This window comes from Hyperolius riggenbachi, chromosome 5 (assembly GCF_040937935.1).
Source record: "Hyperolius riggenbachi isolate aHypRig1 chromosome 5, aHypRig1.pri, whole genome shotgun sequence".
In the NCBI taxonomy this organism is placed as follows: domain Eukaryota; kingdom Metazoa; phylum Chordata; class Amphibia; order Anura; family Hyperoliidae; genus Hyperolius; species Hyperolius riggenbachi.
Window position 1 is genome coordinate 249,213,395 of NC_090650.1, and position 14,913 is coordinate 249,228,307.

Sequence of the window (14,913 nt, forward strand, 5' to 3'; positions counted from 1 at the left end):
ACCTGCCACCCAGACCAGCTGCATCACCTGCCACCCAGAAACCAAGGCCAGCTGCATCACCTGCCACCCAAAAACCCAGACCAGCTGCATTACCTGCCACCCAGACCAGCTGCATTACCTGCCACCCAGACCAGCTGCATTACCTGCTACCCAGACCAGCTGCATCACCTGCCACCCAGACCAGCTGCATCACCTGCCACCCAGACCAGCTGCATCACCTGCCACCCAGAAACCAAGGCCAGTTGCATTGCCTGCCACCAAGAAACCCAGACCAGCTGCATCACCTGCCACCCAGACCAGCTGCATCACCTGCTACCCAGACCAGCTGCATCACCTGCCACCCAGAAACCAAGGCCAGCTGCATTGCCTGCCACCCAGAAACCCAGACCAGGTGCATCACCTGCCACCCAGAAACCAAGACCAGCTGCATCACCTGCCACCCAGACCAGCTGCATCACCTGCCACCCAGACCAGCTGCATCACCTGCCACCCAGACCAGCTGCATCACCTGCCACCCAGACCAGCTGCATCACCTGCCACCCAGAAACCAAGGCCAGCTGCATTGCCTGCCACCCAGAAACCCAGACCAGGTGCATCACCTGCCACCCAGAAACCAAGACCAGCTGCATCACCTGCCACCCAGACCAGCTGCATCACCTGCCACCCAGACCAGCTGCATCACCTGCCACCCAGACCAGCTGCATCACCTGCCACCCAGACCAGCTGCATCACCTGCCACCCAGAAACCAAGGCCAGCTGAATTGCCTGCTACCCAGAAACCCAGACCAGCTGCATCACCTGCCACCCAGACCAGCTGCATCACCTGCCACCCAGACCAGCTGCATCACCTGCCACCCAGAAACCAAGGACAACTGCATCACCTGCCACCCAGAAACCCAGACTGGCTGCATCACCTGCCACCCAGACCAGCTGCATCACCTGCCACCCAGACCATCTGCATCACCTGCCACCCAGACCAGCTGCATCACCTGCCACCCAGAAACCAAGGCCAGCTGCATTGCCTGCTACCAAGAAACCCAGACCAGCTGCATCACCTGCCACCCAGACCAGCTGCATCACCTGCCACCCAGACCAGCTGCATCACCTGCCACCCAGAAACCAAGGCCAGCTGCATTGCCTGCTACCCAGAAACCCAGACCAGCTGCATCACCTGCCACCCAGACCAGCTGCATCACCTGCCACCCAGACCATCTGCATCGCCTGCCACCCAGACCAGCTGCATCACTTGCCACCCAGACCAGCTGCATCACCTGCCACCCAGAAACCAAGGCCAGCTGCATCACCTGCCACCCAGAAACCCAGACTAGCTGCATCACCTGCCACCCAGACCAGCTGCATCACCTGCCACCCAGAAACCAAGGCCAGCTGCATCACCTGCCACCCAAAAACCCAGACCAGCTGCATTACCTGCCACCCAGACCAGCTGCATTACCTGCCACCCAGACCAGCTGCATTACCTGCTACCCAGACCAGCTGCATCACCTGCCACCCAGACCAGCTGCATCACCCTCCACCCAGACCAGCTGCATCACCTGCCACCCAGAAACCAAGGCCAGTTGCATTGCCTGCCACCAAGAAACCCAGACCAGCTGCATCACCTGCCACCCAGACCAGCTGCATCACCTGCTACCCAGACCAGCTGCATCACCTGCCACCCAGAAACCAAGGCCAGCTGCATTGCCTGCCACCCAGAAACCCAGACCAGGTGCATCACCTGCCAACCAGAAACCAAGACCAGCTGCATCACCTGCCACCCAGACCAGCTGCATCACCTGCCACCCAGACCAGCTGCATCACCTGCCACCCAGAAACCAAGGCCAGCTGCATTTCCTGCCACCAAGAAACCAAAGTGAACCTAAAGTCACTTAAAAAAAACGAGATTAACTCACCTGGGGCTTCCCTCAGCCCCCTGCAGACGATCGGTGCCCTCGCAGCTCCGCTCTGATGTCCCAGGACCCGCCGGCGAGCACTTCCGGTTTGGCCGTCACCGGCCGACAGGGATGGGAACGCGAGTGATTGTTCGCGTTCCCAGCCTGTATATCGCCCCCTATGCTGCTATTGCGACCTCCTGGCCGCAATAGCAGCATAGGGGGCGATATACAGGCTGGGAACGCGAACAATCACTCGCGTTCCCATCCCTGTCGGCCGGTGACGGCCAAACCGGAAGTGCTCGCCGGCGGGTCCTGGGACATCGGAGCGGAGCTGCGAGGGCACCGATCGTCTGCAGGGGGCTGAGGGAAGCCCCAGGTGAGTTAATCTCGATTTTTTTAAGTGACTTTAGGTTCACTCAAGGCCAGCTGCATTACCTGCCACCAAAAAACCCAGGCCAGCTGCATTGCCTGCCACCCAGACCAGCTGCATCACCTGCCACCCAGACCAGCTGCATCACTTGTCACCCAGAAACCCAGACCAGCTGCATCATCAGACACCCAGACCAGCTGCATCACCTGCCACCCAGACCAGCTGCTTCATCTGCCACCCAGACACCCAGGCCAGCTGCATTGCCTGCCACCCAGACACCCAGGCCAGCTGCATTGCCTGCCACCCAGAAACCCAGACCAGCTGCATTGCCTGCCACCCAGAAACAGGTAGCTGTATTTGATGTTTTATTTTCACTACAAATAATAGTTCCGGCCCCCCAACAGCCTGAGTGACCGTGACCTGGCCCCCGGTATAAAAAGTTTAAGGGCCCCTGAACTAAAGGCATCCAGATAAATAGTATGCTGTATGGCTTTCATTGCAAGCAACCACTATCGCCAAAGTAAAAGAAAGCTAAATGATGGGATAAATGTAGAAGTTTCATGTCAACCCATTTTCAGGAAAAAAAACTATATTTTCAAATAGTGTGGTAAGAGATTAGACACTTTGGGTGTTTCAAATCTGTTTCTGCCTCCTATGGAGGGAATTTCTATCGCTCTCTGTCCCTAGCAACCTCTATACACAATTTCCAAAATTCATCAATGAACAGCGATACTTCCAGGGACAGGAAACTATAAACACCAATAAAGAAAAATGTGTTGGGAATTCTAATACTTTTCTTCTCTACAAAAAATATTTTATATGCAGTTACTCTAGCAGAGTATTCCCCGCTACCTGTCTAGAGAGGAAGTAGTGAAACTTTCCACAAATAGGGACACAAGATAGCAATCAGAATCCAAAGGAAGTTCTAGCTATTTGCCAAAACAAACTTTCCTGGAAATGGACATAAAAATATTTTTATGAAAAATAGATGTTAAGATCCTTGTCTAGTTGTGGCTGAATTATTTTTTAAAATTCAACTTATAGCTGCCTGTAATACATTCGACCTCCCATAACAATTAAAAGACAGGTCTATGAAACCAAGTAAGCCATGCTTCTGATATCAATTATGTATATAGGCATTCTACCGAGTCAGCTAAGGAGAGGTTAAAGGGAACCTAAACTGAGAAGGATATGGATTTTTCCTTTTAAAACAATACCAGTTGCCTGACTCTCCTGCTGATCCTGTGTCTCTAATACTTTTAGCCACAGCCACAAGCATGCAGATCAGGTACTCTGACTGAAGTCAGACTTAATTAGCTGTATGCTTGTTTCAGGTGTGTGATTCCGTTACTACTGCAGCCAAAGAGATCAGCAGGACTGCCAAGCAACTGGTATTGCTTAAAAGGAAATATTTTCTATCCCTTTCAGTTATGCTTCCCTTTAATGGTGGTCACTAATGATCCAACCTTTTTTTAATCTAATCTTACCATTTCTATGTAATATAAGAGAACTGCCTAAATTATCCATTCAATATATTCACTAGATTTACTATTATACTACATAGATTTGGTAAGATTGGATGAAAAAGATTGGATCATTAGTGGCCACCTTGAAGGAAACCACATTTTTGTTGAGAAAAACACAATACTCTACCAGTCATGTCTGTATATTCTGGCAAACATATTAAGTGCTTAGCATTCATTTTAGTGTTGAGACGAAATGCTTGTAATTTCGCATTTCCTTTAATTACGGATGCAAATTTTGCCTCTACGACACGAATTCGTAATTTTGTAATTGCCATACAAATTGTAATTTGGAATTCCGTAAGCAAAATTATGTTTCATAATTTCGTGTTTTGGCGCAAATTTGTGTTTAATGCGAAATTTTGTAGTTTCATGTTTTCTACAGAAACAAAGTTATTTTAGTTGTGAAAATGGACGTAATTTTGTTTCTAATAGTAATTATGCACATTTAGGTAATCACTAAACTCAGGAAAGTCAATCAGGGATTGCAATTACTTATTGCAATTACTGATAATGCAAAGGCCCCTGCACATGCTGTTGCTTTAAATGTATCAGGAGGCTCTATGTGCAGCCACTTCTAAGATAAGTGCTCTTTGCCATGGTGCACTTAGTGGTCATGTTGAGACACTTGGTTTTGGGCCTTGCAATATCTGATAATGCAAAGGTCCCTGCACGTGCTGTCACTTTAAATGCATCAAGAGGCTCTACCTGCAGCCACTTCTAAGATAGTGCTCTTTGTCAAGGTGCACTTAGTGGTTATGCATGCTGACACACTTGGTTTCGGGCCTTCCAATATCTGAGTGTGCAAAAGTCTCTGCATGGGCTGTCGCTTTAACTGTATCAGGAGGCTCTATCTGCAGCCAACTTCTAAGACAGGTGCTCTTTGTCAAGGTGCGCTTAGTGGTTATGCATGCTGAGACACTTGTTTTTAGGCCTTGCAATATCTGATAATGCAAAGGTGCCTTCAAGGGCTGTCGCTTTAAATGTATCAGGAGGCTCTGGACTGGAACACAATTTCGAGAATGGATGAATTTCCATGGTGACCACTTGATGCTCCAGGGCCGTAAATATTCGTCTATGCAAGTTAATGAGAAATAATTGGGCAGAGAAAATTGCTCTGGTCCTCAACACGAAATTCTGATTTGTTTGTGTTACATAAATGATCGTAATTACAAAAAGCAATCATAATTACGAAATTCCTCAAAACCACAAAATTGCGTGTAATTTCGTGAAATTCACAAAATTTCAATTATGGCAGTAATCGTAATTTCGTGAATTACGCAAAATTTCGCGTAATCGTAATTAGGTCATTACGTTCATCACTAATTTCATTTACGTACTGCATATATTAGGTAGAAATACATGTTTATATTTATACTAGTAAAAAGGCCCGCCCATTAGAAAACGGGCGCTAGGCCACCGCCACTAAACCCGGCAACCCGCATACCGATGCGCCCTGCTCACCCGTCTCCCACCCCTGTCCGAAGTATATGCACACAGGGAGATGTTGCTTGCTTGGCAGTTGAAAAGAGCTGTTATTTCCCACAAGGCACGCTGATTAAATAGCGCGAGTAACAGGAGATTACTTGCGCTATTTACATTAGTGAGTCAACCCCTAAATCAGACGAAAGAGCAAGGTTATTATTCATGCAGGAAGGTAGGCATTTGTGGATATTCTCTACACCAAAGGGAGAAGTATATATTCTAATATATATTCCAAACAATAAACTATTGCCACGGTTGCAAAGTAGAGAAATGTGATTATTTTGGCCATGTTAAAAAATCATAACTGGCTGCAAAGTGAAATGGAAAGTTCATTTTAATGACATTTAGTTACAAAGGGGTGTATTCACAAAAGTATGCACAATTTTACTGGTACTTCTGACAGTAAAGCAGAGCGTGCTGCGCAATTAGCGTGACCCACGTTACTAAGGTAACATGCACATGGCCTGGGTAATGTACACTACACAATGCGTGGTATCCTAGCAATGTATTCTTTACCTAAGTAACATGAGTCGCTGCGCCTCCTGCAATTCACATGTGGGGAGAGAGAGGAGGGCCCCCTTAGCCCCCAGGCACTCCTTATACTAAATGAGGCTGGAAGGGTAGCTACAGCATAAAGGGCTCCAGCCTTTCTTTTCCCACTTTATACAGAGCACTAAAAGATCTATATACTGTAACTGTAGCCCTGCATGATATCTAGGAATCCCTTCTCCCCTCCAGCAGGCCAGGTAAGTCCACTCTACTTGCAGCCGCCATTTGTCCAGTTTCTAGCCCTCCCGACTGACCGTATCTGACTATGGCGCTAGGCAAGGGCTAAACATGCCACTGATATGGAATCAGGCCATCACACACACACACATATATATATATATACACACGCACACGCACAGACACACACACACACACACACACACACACACACACACACACACACACACACACACACACACACACACACACACACACACACACTCACACACACACTCACACACAAACTCACACACACACACATTGGCAAGGTCAGCCTCTCCTTCTCTCTTCTTTCTTTATTTCCAGAAGGACATAGTACAGAGCGGGAACAGTAAAAAAAGGGCGCAGGAGGCTAGTGGACAAATCGTGCGCCGCCATTTACTCCCATAATAAATATCGTTTAATGGGCGCCCGATAGGAAAAAAGGGCGCCGGAGAAAAATAACGTTTTAAAAGCGGCGCCCGGAGACTTAATGTTTTATTACTGCTTCTCATGATTACACATTATTTAATGATTTATACATTTTTTAATATTATTTTTAAACGAAAAACAGTACAATATTTTTTTCAAACATTATTTTTAAACGAAAAACAGTACAATTTTTTTTTTTTACATTATTTTTAAACGAAAAAAACCGCACAATATGTTTTTGAAACGTTATTAATGCTTATCACAGGGGGGTCTTAGGTTTAGGCACCAACAGGGGGGTCTTAGGTTTAGGCACCAACAGGGGGGTCTTAGGTTTAGGCACCAACAGGGGGGTCTTAGGTTTAGGCACCAACAGGGGGGTCTTAGGTTTAGGCACCAACAGGGGGGTCTTAGGTTTAGGCACCAACAGGGGGCTCTTAGCTTTAGGCACCAACAGGGGGGTCTTAGGTTTAGGCACCACCAGGGGGGTCTTAGGTTTAGGCACCAACAGGGGGTCTTAGGTTTAGGCACCAACAGGGGGGTCTTAGGTTTAGGCACCAACAGGGGTCTTAGGTTTAGGCACCAACAGGGGGGTCTTAGGTTTAGGCACCAACAGGGGGGTCTTAGGTTTAGGCACTAACTGGGGGGTCTAGGGGTTAGGGGTATGTACAGGGAGGGTTACTTAGGCACCAACAGGGGGGGTCTTAGGTTTAGGCATCAACAGGGGGGTCTAGGGGTTAGGGGTAGGTACAGGGAGGGTTACTTAGTAATTTTTTTTTAAAACATTATTATACGTTTCACTATTTAAAAGAAAGATTAACGTTTTTACAATTGCCGATTTAATGCACATTATTTAATGATTTATAACTTTATAAAACATTAATTTTAAACGAAATACACTACAATACATTTTTAAACGTTATCCATGCTTATCGTTTAAAACCCCGCGCCCTTTTTTCCCAGCGCCCCTTTTTAACGTACGCCCCCTTTGGTCCTTCTCAGCTTTCATGTGTTGTGTACACAACTGATTTATGTATATGACTGTTATGCATATTGTACTGTTTTGTACTGCACCATCACCGGCTCCATATTGTGCCAAAAACAATTCTGGGCACCGCCCTATTTGTACTTGGCAAAATAAATGAATTCTGATTCTAACTGCTCAATGTATGCTATCTTACTGTTGGAAGTACCAATACAATCTGTTGTGTGCTCCCTGCAAACGCCAACTTTACTGTACTTTTGTGAATACACCACAGAATGACTTGTACAGCCCTGACAAATATTTCAATATGTCTTTCTTATAATAACAGTTGTACTTTCTTTTAAATTAAGTCTCCATTAAATCTCAGTCTTGATAAGGTAAGTATAGTATATGAATTACATTTACTACTAAATCCCTCAAGCCAAACATCTTCACATTCAGATTTCAGCAGCACTATGTTACCAGGCAACTAGGCATCAACTGCAAGCAGTCAGTCTTTATTCATTCTTGTAAATTTGTAATGACCCAACCTAGCAAGTATGTGAAGGAACATCTTTAATAAGTGTAAAAATTTAACTTGCTGTACCTGTATCAGAGGTAGATGTATCATCAGGCAGGAACAGCCTTCTGCAAGCACAATCAGCCATTTATTTTGCAATCCACGGGATCTCTCTCACTGAAGGTGCCATGCGGGGATAACCTGTGGGAAATGTCCTTAAGTACAACACTCCTGTTTGTTCCAAGAAAGGCACTTGCTATATTCGGCTTTATCAAAGTTGTATTCAGCTTGGCTGCCCATTCCAACTGAGTGTGTGTGTGTGTGTGTGTGTGTGTGTGTGTGTGTGTGTGTGTGTGTGTGTGTGTGTGTGTGTGTGTGTGTGTGTGTGTGTGTGTGTGTGTGTGTGTGTGTGTGTGTGTGTGAGTGTGTGTGTGAGTGTGTGTGTGTGTGTGTGTGTGTATGTGTGTGTGTGTGTGTGTGTGTGTGTGTCAGGCTGTAGGCCTACAACTTTATTTACCTGCATTTTTATTTGCCACATAGATCATTATATATATATATATATATATATATATATATATATATATATATATATATATATATATATATATATATGACACTTGAATGTTTTTTCGGGAAATAGACTCTTGTACTGTAGTAGTAAACTAAAATGTAATTTTATAAACAAATATCAGTGCAGTATCAAGGCTATGAATTTTCTATGCCTGGCAGTAAGATCAAATACCACTGCAATCATTTTACCAACACTCTGTTTAATGTAAAGACTGCCTTAACATCCCTACATAAGTAATAAGTTGCAGAAAAAAGAAGCTCTAGTTACCATCTACACCAATCTATACCAATAGTCTCTGTGTGGTCAGTGTAGAAAAGAGAAAAGAAAAAACCCGCAGGGTACCAGGATCCCTTGTGGTGTATTATCCTCAGGTATGGAAGTTAAAATTTAAGAATAAATATACTCACAAGTGTGGGTTGCTTTAAGGCAACCACTTGTATAGGCATGTGGGGAAGTCCCGTCCCCACTCGGTCTTTATATTCGCTAGTCGCTGCTCCTCAGAAAAAGGCTTCGCTTCTTGTAGGTCACGAAGAACCCCACGAGTGGGGTATACGAGATCGTTTTCCAACAGGGATAGGAGGCGCCCGTATGGTGTATTGGGTGTTCTCTTTATACAAAGAGACTACACACGGTAAAAAGTTACGAAGGTTTATTTTAGCACAATAGACTTTGTGCTAAAATAAACCTTCGTAACTTTTTACCGAGTGGAGTCTCTTTGTATAAAGAGAACACCCAATACACCATACGGGCGCCTCCTATCCCTGTTGGAAAACGAATAGTCTCTGTGGAAGAGATTCCTTAAAGGGAACCTGAAGCAAGTAAACTTATTTAAAATAAACACACGATGTAGCTGCAAATGAACATTCCATACTAACCTCACCATTAGTTTCTCTCAGAAGCTCATCATTTTCTTCTTACAGTGATCCCTTCCAGTTCTGACAAGATTTTGTCAGAACTGAAATATACAGTTGCTGTCAGTTATATATCAGCAGTTGTCAGTTACAACTGAATGTGCAAGGTAACGTCAATGTTTCCCTATGGCTCAAGTGGGAGATATACCAGTTTAACAGTGTGCTGACCAGATAGCTGTTATGGTGTAATGGCCATTTTTAAAATGGAGGATGGAAAATTCCATTGATCACAGTGGACAAATGGGACGCAGGAGAGGAGAAAGGGATTGAGGAGTAGACTACACTGGAGGTAAGTATGACCCGTGTATGGTTATCTTGACTTTTATTTTCAGTTCAGGTTCTCTTTAAAGGAAACACAAGGTGAAAATAAACTGATGAGATAGACAATTGTATGTATCCTCCTTCTTCTCCTGAAAATGGCATTTTTTTTAGATATCCCACAGTTTTATTATATACTAGATGAACACTCAGCATTGTCTTTGGTTGTTATTGGGTCTGGCCACTTTTTCTAACCTTGATACACAGTCATTGACCAAGTTTGTGAGCTTTGAGGTCCTCGGCACCAATATTGTGAGAATGTAAGCAGTTTGTTTTCATTGAAATCAATGTTTTCATTGAAATCAATCAAACAAATCTGAATGGCTGTTTGTGGCTCGGCCCCCTTTACTGATTTTGAATCCCAGTCACCCAATGACCGACTGTAACAGGTCTGAGGACTCTGCCATTACCAGTGTAAGAATGACAGCAATTTAAAGAGGAACTTCAGCCTAAACAAACATACTGTCATTAAGTTACATTAGTTATGTTAATTAAAATAGATAGGTAATATAATCTCTTACCCACTCTGTTACTCTGTTTTAAAAGAACAGGCAAATGTGTAATGATCTGAGGTAGATTTCCAGAGTCAGCGCACACAGTGTGCGCTGAGCAGAGGAGGATCTCCACAATCACGGAAGCAGAGTACCCAGTAGATAGATGTGTATATATATGTGGAGAGGAATTCCAACCAGCAGGTGGTGCTGTGGAGCATAAACATAGTCTCTGCACATCCACAGATTTCAGATTGGAATTGCACGACTTGAGACAGAACAGAGCAAACAGAAACAAGACAGCAAGACAGAAGTGAACTGGAACAGAGAGAGACTATGTGAATGTCTACCAATCCAGCGCCCAGCGACGGTAGACACTTCACATCAGAACAGACCAGAGTGAGAACACCAATTGCAGGAGAAGCGATTGTAACAGAGACACAAGACTGAGTAAAGACAGAACATAGGTGTAGTAATAAAGACACAGCAAACAATTACAATCAGAACGCCAAGGAAAATAACAAATGCACTAGCTAAACGCGGTCGCCGCACGAGAAGCGCAACAGCGACAAAACACGTTAATAGCGCGGTCTCCGCACTATAAGCGCAAAAGAGACAAAATGCACCAACCCTGACTAACAAATGAACACAGAAAACACAAACAAATAACAGAAACGCTTGCTAATCGGTTGCCTTACCTCAGGCAACAGCAAGCGTTTGCTCCAGACCAACAGACAACAGGAACAGGTCAGATAGGATCCACTACTCTTCCGCAAGAGCGAGTGTGATCCGCACAACAAGATAGACAGAAGGAGCAACCAGTAGCAACCGTAGCCGAGGTTATCCTCCAAGATTCAGACTAGAAAGATCCACAGATTTCAGATTGGAATTGCACGACTTGAGACAGAACAGAGCAAACAGAAACAAGACAGCAAGACAGAAGTGAACTGGAACAGAGAGAGACTATGTGAATGTCTACCAATCCAGCGCCCAGCGACGGTAGACACTTCACATCAGAACAGACCAGAGTGAGAACACCAATTGCAGGAGAAGCGATTGTAACAGAGACACAAGACTGAGTAAAGACAGAACATAGGTGTAGTAATAAAGACACAGCAAACAATTACAATCAGAACGCCAAGGAAAATAACAAATGCACTAGCTAAACGCGGTCGCCGCACGAAAAGCGCAACAGCGACAAAACACGTTAATAGCGCGGTCTCCGCACTATAAGCGCAAAAGAGACAAAATGCACCAACCCTGACTAACAAATGAACACAGAAAACACAAACAAATAACAGAAACGCTTGCTAATCGGTTGCCTTACCTCAGGCAACAGCAAGCGTTTGCTCCAGACCAACAGACAACAGGAACAGGTCAGATAGGATCCACTACTCTTCCGCAAGAGCGAGTGCGATCCGCACAACAAGATAGACAGAAGGAGCAACCAGTAGCAACCGTAGCCGAGGTTATCCTCCAAGATTCAGACTAGAAAGATCCACCGCCTCTAACGCTAGGGCGAATGCGATCTATGTTCAGGACAGAATGATTCACTACCGCCAACCGCTGGCGACAGTGCAATCGCAAGGACAAGACAAAACAGAATAGGCAATACAGATAATGTACAATACTAGCACACTAATAGGAATGCCGAATGCAATCCTCAATATTAACTTCACTAGAATGTCGAGAATATGATCCAAACAGACTGAGGCTCAAAGTAGACTAACAAACAGTAACCTGATGACGAGCAAGGAATTCTGGGAGGAAGTGACATTTATACTCAAAACCCTCCAAGGAAGCCAGCAAGCAATTTGCATGACAAGTGGATGCAAATCCATCCACAGCAGCGAGCTGACAGAAAAGGCCCGTTTCCCCCAGACTTGCATTATGCAAGCTGCATAAGAAACTATCCAAATGTCCAGGGAAACAAGGCCAGCAGAGCAGATCGTGACAAAATGTTTGTGATTTTATGGGGGCAGTCATCTTTTTGGTTGAAAGTAGGTAACAGGGAGCATGAAATACAGTTCCAACTGTCCTGTGTCCTGATCACCCCTCCCAGCTGCGCATGCTAGGCAACAAGAACAACAACATCAGAAATCCCATCATGCTTTGCACAATATCAGGGGAAAAATGCCCGGGCAGATTTCTTTGATGGGGCGGAGCTTAGCTGTGCAGCTAAAAATGAGGCTTGGGTAAGAAAAACAAAGTTCTGATGCTGTGAAACTGTTAATGAAACACCAAGCCTTTTCAGTGCTGCTGAGTAGATTTTAGTCTGGAGGTTCACTTTAAATAATCCCCTTTAAAATCAGTAGTTGAATTTTGATTGGCTGTTGCATGCTCCACTCACTTGCCTAAATATTGATCCCAGTCACCCAGTGACAAACTGTGCTAAGTTTGAGAACCCTACCATCAACAGTGTAAGAATGGCTGCAGTTTACATTTTCCCACTGAAAAAGAAGTGCTGAAATTTGATTGGGTGTGTTAAGCTCCTCCCACTTTCCCTGAATTATTCACCTCGGTCACAAAGTGACCAACCGTGCCACATTTGGGGACTCTGGCTTTATTACTGTGAGAATATCTTACCAGGTAATAAGGGATCTGTTTACCAAGTCAAAGGCAGTTTCGGGTGATCATGGCACATACACACATACGTACAATATATATATATATATATATATATATATATATATATATATATATATATATATATATGTTAGATTTAAATCTACTTTTTAAGTCTTTACGTTTTCATTGCCTCTGCTCAATGACACATTCATTGAAGTATGCCAGAGCTAAGGATCTATGAACTAAAAATACAGTATATTGTGAAAATATTACCTAGGAGAAAACTAAAGGTACATCTAGTGATGATGGGCCGATTCGACCAATATCTCTCTGACCGAAACTGATTAGAGAGAAATCTGTTGGCTGCCCATACATTGTAGGCCGATTTCCAATCGATTTCAGCATGAAATCTCCCGGGAATCGGCCAAGTCCTCCACATCCGCTGCATCTGCTGCTGTCCCGCAGTGTATAAATGTGCCCCCATGTATGCCGCTAATGGAAGAGTGGGGGATTTTGAAGACGGATTTCCACCACGTGGTGGGTAACACAGGACAAGTAATGTATAAATGCACACACTGGAGGCACATTTATACACTAGGGGGGCAGTGGTGAGGGTTATGTCGCGTTCGTCGCTAGTGCCAATCTCGCTTGCCATTGCCACCACGCACCCAATAGACCAAGACAGCCTGACATCTTTCAACATGTTTGATTAATACATAGGACCAATTTCGGCTTGAACTTGGTCGCATTGTTGATCAGGCATGCTCCTGGCGGCACTGATTTTCCTCCGATTCAATAATAATCGAATTGGATGGTCGATCAGCCAGCAAGTCGAGAGATGTATGGCCACCTTTAGGAGAAAAAGTAAATTGGATTGGTCCCATTGTCTGTTCCAGCTCCAAACCCAAAATAAATAAGCTTCCTTTGCTTTAAGACACAAATAAGAAAAGTAACTATTTGCTTCTTGTTTGCATAGAATAGAGGCGTAATATATTCCATGCCTATGCATTATAGCACAGTCTGCACAACAATGGGACAGAGCTGCACTACAGAGCATGGCCCTGCCCTACTCTTTCTATGTGTCATTACTGTTCATGTTAGTTGCACGTTTGGGAATCCCAATTACTGAATAACTAGTAGCGCTGGTACTGCTCATTTTACTGTTATTGGTATGTCATCTAAGGTCATACTGTGAACTTGAAAATGAAAGAAGTCCATTGCCATTTTACTCATGCAGCAAGGTCTTTAATTTGTGTTGAATAGCATTGTATCAGTTGCTGTGTACCATGAAGGGTTATCAATAGTGACACAAACTGTGAAAGTCAGAATGTGAACGATCTATCCCCTGCTGGAAGGTAAAAGGGTATTCCCACAAAGAGGTTCTGTTCTGTGCTACAAACTGCTTAAACTGCCTACGGGGTAGAGAACTCAAAAAATATATATCAGCAAAGAGACGGTGCATATAACAATGTCCTAGGAAGTCATTTATTGCACCTTTAAAGCCTGAATTGCAGATAAGTAAAGCCTTGAAATGTAACAAATCTGTCAAAGTAAGTAAAGTTCACGTGAACTCTTATTGCTTTACAGCAAACAAATGCACCCAGCCTCAGTGCATGGAGCGGTGAGAGTTCTTACGTACCTCAGTCGCTTACAGTGACAGATTTGTTTCACACATTTCACAGATTTTATTACCTGCAATTTACTTTTTACCAATACATTACATCCTGATGGAGTTATTAGCAATGCTAAGTTCTCTTGATATTTAGACACATAAACAAGAAAGTGCAGTGAATGACCCCTGACATAACTTGACTGAAGATTTAACTCCACCAAGTCTAAGTATCATTAGAAAAGGAAAGGCAGACCAAACAGTCCAAACTGTAAGTAAAGCAACGTTTATATAGAAAAAAACCACATATTTGTTTGGTACATACAGTCATCTCCTAGGAAACGAATCACTGAGAACAACATTGATTTAACAGAAAGGGAAAAGTCAAAAGTATAGACACCACAGTAAAGGAAAATCCGGCCTTAAAGAGAATCTGTATTGTTAAAATCGCACAAAAGTAAACATACCAGTGCGTTAGGGGACATCTCCTATTACCCTCTGTCACAATTTCGCCG

General features: G+C 44.2%; 1 long non-coding RNA gene across 1 annotated transcript in view; it reads right to left on the reverse strand.

The window, feature by feature from the left end:
• LOC137517606 (uncharacterized) overlaps nucleotides 1-8,167 on the reverse strand; it is a 40,241-nt gene extending 32,074 nt beyond the window's left edge. The window contains exon 1 of the long non-coding RNA XR_011020595.1: nucleotides 8,018-8,167. This is a non-coding gene — a long non-coding RNA (uncharacterized lncRNA). The remainder of the gene's footprint in view (nucleotides 1-8,017) is intronic.
• Nucleotides 8,168-14,913: the final 6,746 nt, after the last annotated feature.